The sequence below is a fragment of the Pteropus alecto genome, unplaced genomic scaffold (assembly GCF_000325575.1).
Source record: "Pteropus alecto unplaced genomic scaffold, ASM32557v1 scaffold8, whole genome shotgun sequence".
Taxonomy (NCBI): Eukaryota; Metazoa; Chordata; class Mammalia; order Chiroptera; family Pteropodidae; genus Pteropus; species Pteropus alecto.
In genome coordinates this window covers 23,053,091-23,058,276 of record NW_006494609.1, presented here as the reverse complement: position 1 = coordinate 23,058,276, position 5,186 = coordinate 23,053,091, and the positions used below count along the sequence as shown (strand labels likewise).

Below are 5,186 nucleotides of genomic sequence, written 5' to 3'. Positions count from 1 at the left end.
GCCGCTTTGGGGATGAAGGTGTCCTGTTTCGCATGCCGGCTCTGAAGCAGATCTGTGCCCAGGACCCTTCTAGGATTGGACATTTGCCTTCCGATCTGTACCTAATTCAATAGCAATTTTTAAAAACAATTACTTTCGACAAGTCGTTCCAGAACATCGACAGTGTCCCCAGACACACGGGCTGTCTCCCCGCACTTGTGTCCCAGCAGCTCGGGTACTCTTCCGTGAAAGGACTCACGCTAACACGCTCCACGGGTATAAAGAGGTTGCGAGACAAGGCCCGTGACTCTCGATGGGTGGGGCAGGCGTGGAGCAGCCCCTGTGGGGTGGGGGTGGGGGGCCCAACCTGGGGTGGGTTGGGAGGGTGGGCTTACGGGTTCCAGGGCTCCTTGAAGGGGTACCGCTCCGCTGGCGGCACGGGTCTGTGGGGTTTGGGAAAGGGTCCACAGCAGCCGTCAGCTTTCTGCTCCTGTGCTTCACAGAGGGTGCGGAGTGGCTCAGGCAGTGAACTGGTTAAGTGCAACTGGGTTGAAGCTTCCCGGGCGGCTGCACCTGCTCTGCTGCTGTTTACCTCCGGGTGCTGTGGTTCTCCCAGCTTCTGGGGCTTCTAAAGGCTTAAATCTAGGGAACATCTCTGTCACACAGCCCCGTTTCCCTCCATATTTCATCAGTCACCAAGTCTCGGTGGTTGTGCCTCCCAGATATCTCTTGGGTCCCCTTTTTTCCCTCCCAGTAACTCCAGCCCCCTCCAGTTCGGCTCCTTCCGGAAGGCTGCAGTGGGCTCTTCCTGCTCCCTCGCCTACACCCTCCCGCCCCTTCCCTTCACCTCCCCCTCTGCCCCTCCGTTCCTGCTCCCCCCCAGCCTCACCTAGGGCTCCCTACCTCTGGGTGTGTTTTCAAGCCAGGCTCCTCCTGGCCACCTGCTCACCTGGACTGCAGACAGAGGGTGGGCAAAGAGCCTGAGCTCTGGTCCTACCAGCTGAGACCGCTTATCTGTCCTGTGTCCTAGTTGTCTCAGGTGTAAGAAGGGCATAGCAGTGGCTATTCTTGCCCTTCCTTGGAGTCGAGGAGGATCACACAGGTGAAACGGGTCCAAAGTCAAGGGCTTTGTGAAGGGCTCTTACCGTGAGTGTCATCCCTGTGATCAGAAGCATTGAGAAACAAGGTGGTCAAAGCCACAGGATGGCCATTAAGAAATGCCACAAATCAGCAAAACTGCACCTGGCCCTTCCCCAGAGTGGTAGATGCAGAAGACCTGGGTTCGAGGCCTGGTCAGTCAGCTTCCTGGGAAGGTGCCTGCCAGGCAGACTCTCCCTCCTCAGACACAGGAGACACAACGCCTGAGCCACAATACTTTTGGGGATCCATGAAATGTTGAATTTTGTTTAAAATCAGAAAGAAAAAAGAACTTTTAGGGTGAAGAAAGTGTTTTAATATATGTGATTTACATATTCCCGTTTATACCAATGCAGTCGTAAAATGGAACGTTCATATTTTTCATGGAGGAAGGAGCCAGACAGGTGGGGTGCCTGGTGCACAAAAGCCAGGTGGGCCTCTGGGCAGGGTTTCAGGTACTGAGCCTCAGTTTTCTCACCTGGAGAGTGGGCGTGCTCCTGCGCGCTCCGTGAGAAGGAGGAGCCCGTGCGCGCTGGGGGCTGGCCCTGGGGCTCCTCCATCCAGCATCTACCAGGGATCTCCGATCACCGCTGTGGCACTTGGGACACGGCTTAAGAGAAGCAGACAAGCACCAGGCCTCACGAGGCTTGAAGGAGTTGATCGAGAAGGCACGGAAGGAAAGAAAGGAACGGGGAGCAGAGTGAACCAGATACCAGGAAACCTTTGGAGAGGAAAAACGGGCTAAGGAAACACTTTTCCTCCCCCTCCAGCTGACGAAGGGGCACGTGAGCCGGCTGCATAGAGCCCCACCACCCCCTGCTGGGGCTCCTGCAGACTGGGGTGCCTGCAGACTGGGGGCGCCCCTCCCAAGGGAGGAGCAGAGCTGGGGAGAGACTGGAGGCTCTGGGTCATACCCATAGCAGCATCCTGGGCTAGGCCATTCGAGTGCATCCTTTACATGCACTGAGCTCCCCTGCCTGTAAGGTGGGAGCAGGGAACTCACCTGCCTCACAGGTGAAGAAGCTGCCACTCAAGAGAGGTTAAATGGTAGACTCAGGGCCTGTCCAGGGGGTCATTTTCCGGGCTCAGCCGTGGCCCGTCCATCTCAGGGAGCGTGGCGCTCTGCCCGGAAGATGCTCGGTGGAGGAATCCCAGACTGGCTGATGGAGGGGTGGGGGCGGGACTGGAGTCTGTCCCAGATCCCCGAGTGTGTGTGCATGACAGAGAGATTTATCACCTAGGGGAACAGCCCCAGCCCACACCCACCCACCCCCACACATGCCCCTATGCAGTTGTCACTCAACATGCTCAACCCACATGCAGTGCGCGGTAGACACTGGGCGGACACACACACACACACACACACACACACACACACACACACACACGACCTGTGGACAAGCCCATAGCTCCAACCCTCTCGTTTTTTGGCCTCTTTTACGCTGAATTCAGACTCTACCCAGCCCAGCGCCCTGGGACCAAGTCGCAGGGGCAGTGCTGACCTGTCCTCAGAGGCCAGGCCTGGGTCCCTCAGGCTCCCCTCTGAGCTCCGGCTCTCCAGTGGCCTCCAGTGAGCAGCCTGGGAGTGTGTGGGTGGGAGCGTCTTTTGGGACTAGGCTCCCCCTGGCCTGCTGAGCACCGCAGGGAGAATCACGGGTGCAGAAGGGTGCTGAGGGGTGCGGTGAGGGGGCATCAAGAGGGAGCACCAAGAGGGGCCCTGGTCTCTTCCAGCTTGGCCTCCTGCTGGGACCCCTGCCAACTCCCGGCTTCCACTTCCCGCCATGGCTCCAAGCCTGGCAGCCCCGGTCATCATTCTCACAGTTGAAAAAGGAAGGGGAGGCCCCACCGAAGCACAGCCTCCAAGTGTGTCTGGAAACTTCTGCAGGGCCCGGGGTGCTCTGAATCCCCCTGGGCCTCAGTTTCCCTCAGGAAGATGGGCCCAGAACCACGAGGAACCCTTGTGGTCGGGGTGGGGTCCGGCGCGTGTGGCCTCACTGGCCTGCCAGGCTGTGGGTTTCTTGGCAGGAGCCGGCGGGGGCGGAGAGCAGCCGGCTCCAGGGCAGGAGCAGAACCGCGCCCCTCTCCCTAGGCCGGGCCTCCGTCCCCCCAGCCAGGGAGGCCGGGCCTGCAGGCAGCCAGCAGCCGCAGACGGGAGCCAGGCTGTTGCTGATGGATGGGGGAGGGGCTTATCTTGGGTCAAAGGTCGCCCCCTCCCCCTGCCCAAAGTGCTCTGAGACAGATCTTTGGCCATGGATCCAAAGGCCTGGAGCTCGTCTCCACGTCTCCACGTCTGTGAACGAGGGCGCGGGCGTGGGGGATGGGAGGGCGGGGCCCTGCAGGCCCCCCTCCTGCCCGCTGCTTCACCTCCTTCCCGGGTCACTAGAGGGGCTGTGGACCCCGGACGCTGGAACCCAGGGCTTCGAATCCCAGTTCCTGGGAGTCCAGACTCCAGAACCCCGGAACAGGGAGCGCTGGACCGAGAACGCCCCCCAGGGCGCGGCTGCGGGGGGTCGTGTGAAACCCTTCACTGTCCCTCTGCTTAGACACTTCCGTTCGCTCTCCTGGCCCTGGGCCCAGCAAGGCAGGGTGGAAGGGAGCGTCTGCCTGCGCGGTCTTGGGCTCCTTCTCCGGAATCCGAGTGAGGGAGTCCTGCCACCTGCCACCTCATCCTGGAGGCTCCTTTCATGGCCCGGAGGGGTGCGGGGTGCGGGGCACAGAGCTCACCCACCCGCCCGCGCAGCCTTCCCGGAACTGCAGCCTCTGGAGGGATGCCTTGCTGAGCCCGGCCCGGCCGACCTTGGCGACTGGGGGGCGGGGCTCGGGAGGCTCTCGTGCCTGAAGTTCCCAGTCCGCTGTCTGCTGCAGGCCCCTCGGGCTCGAGGGCTGCCAGGCCTGATGTAACCGAGGCTTGCGCACCGCGCCCCTGAGCCTGTGTGAGAAGCCAGGCCAGGCACCCCGCACACCCCGCTGGGGTGGCTTGGGAGCTGGCACATGCCCAGCCTCAGGATGGCCATCGTTAGGGGCACGTCAGCAAGCCCAGGGCCCCCCTTAGCTCCCGGCTGTACCCCAACGTCTTGGGAGGTCTTGGGCAGTGTTCCACGACTGGAGCATCAAGTGACCAACTGACTGATTCCTGGACCCCACAGAGCCTCATGAGCCTCAAGCGTGGCTGCGGCCAGGCCTAGGGCGGAGGCTCTGAGCCCGAGGGGCAGCTCTGGCCAGCTGGGCCCCTGGCACAGCCCCACCCTGGGGCCTGGTGGTCTGTGCCACACAGGACTCGGGACCAGCCAAGCCCTGGTATTTCACAAGCTCCTGGGTCCTCAGTCTCCAGCCTGTAAAGTGGGAACACCGCCACCTTCAGGGCTGTGGTGAGGACCAGATAACACTGGGGAAGTAGCAGCTTGCTGTGTGGCTGGCCCCAGGCCCAGCCCACGCAGCCCTCCGTCCACCATTAGCCTGGTGGCCTTGGGAATGTGGGCCCAAGAATTTCAAATTGGAGGGGCTAGAAGCTGGTGTTCAAACATCTGGAACCTTCTACAAAACCCAGGCCCACCGTGGGGTTAGGGTTTGGGATCCAGCCCTCCACCCGGATCTTGGAAGGCCCAGGGAGCAGGCAGGCCACTGGAGGGCAGGAGCTCAAGGGAAGACTCCATGTGGCCTGTCACTCCGTAGACCCTGATAAGTCCAGGCAATCGTGGGGCTTGCTCAGGTCTGGAGGAAGACAAGGAATTCTGCTCTGTGACAGGGACGTGCTGCCCTGCTGCCTGACTACAGGGGCCGCCCTGGAGGTGGGGCCGAAGGGACAGTAAGGGAGGTGGGAGGGGTCCCTCCAAGGGCCTGGCAGTCTGGGTAGCACCCCTTGGTTGCAGGCACCTCACTCACTGCTCCCCAGGCCTGGGTCATAGCCAGATCCCCACCAGTTCCCGAGGGCCCCTTCGCCCTCCTACTGGCCGCGGGAGTCTCGCTCCGTGGGCACGCCCCCCCATCCCAGCAGAGCAATAAACTTTCATTTCTTCGGCTTTCTTAGAGCTCTTTGGTGTTTATTATCGCAGTAACCCGTGGGAGGAGGT

At 61.4% G+C, this 5,186-nt stretch overlaps 1 long non-coding RNA gene across 1 annotated transcript; it reads right to left on the bottom strand.

Moving 5' to 3' along the window:
• Window positions 1–900: 900 nt before the first annotated feature.
• Window positions 901–2,283, bottom strand: LOC112473643. Its single transcript, XR_003044083.1, has 3 exons — window positions 2,120–2,283; window positions 1,595–1,762; window positions 901–1,138 (listed from the first exon to the last, which is right to left on the bottom strand). It is a non-coding gene; the product is annotated as an uncharacterized LOC112473643 (long non-coding RNA).
• Window positions 2,284–5,186: the final 2,903 nt, after the last annotated feature.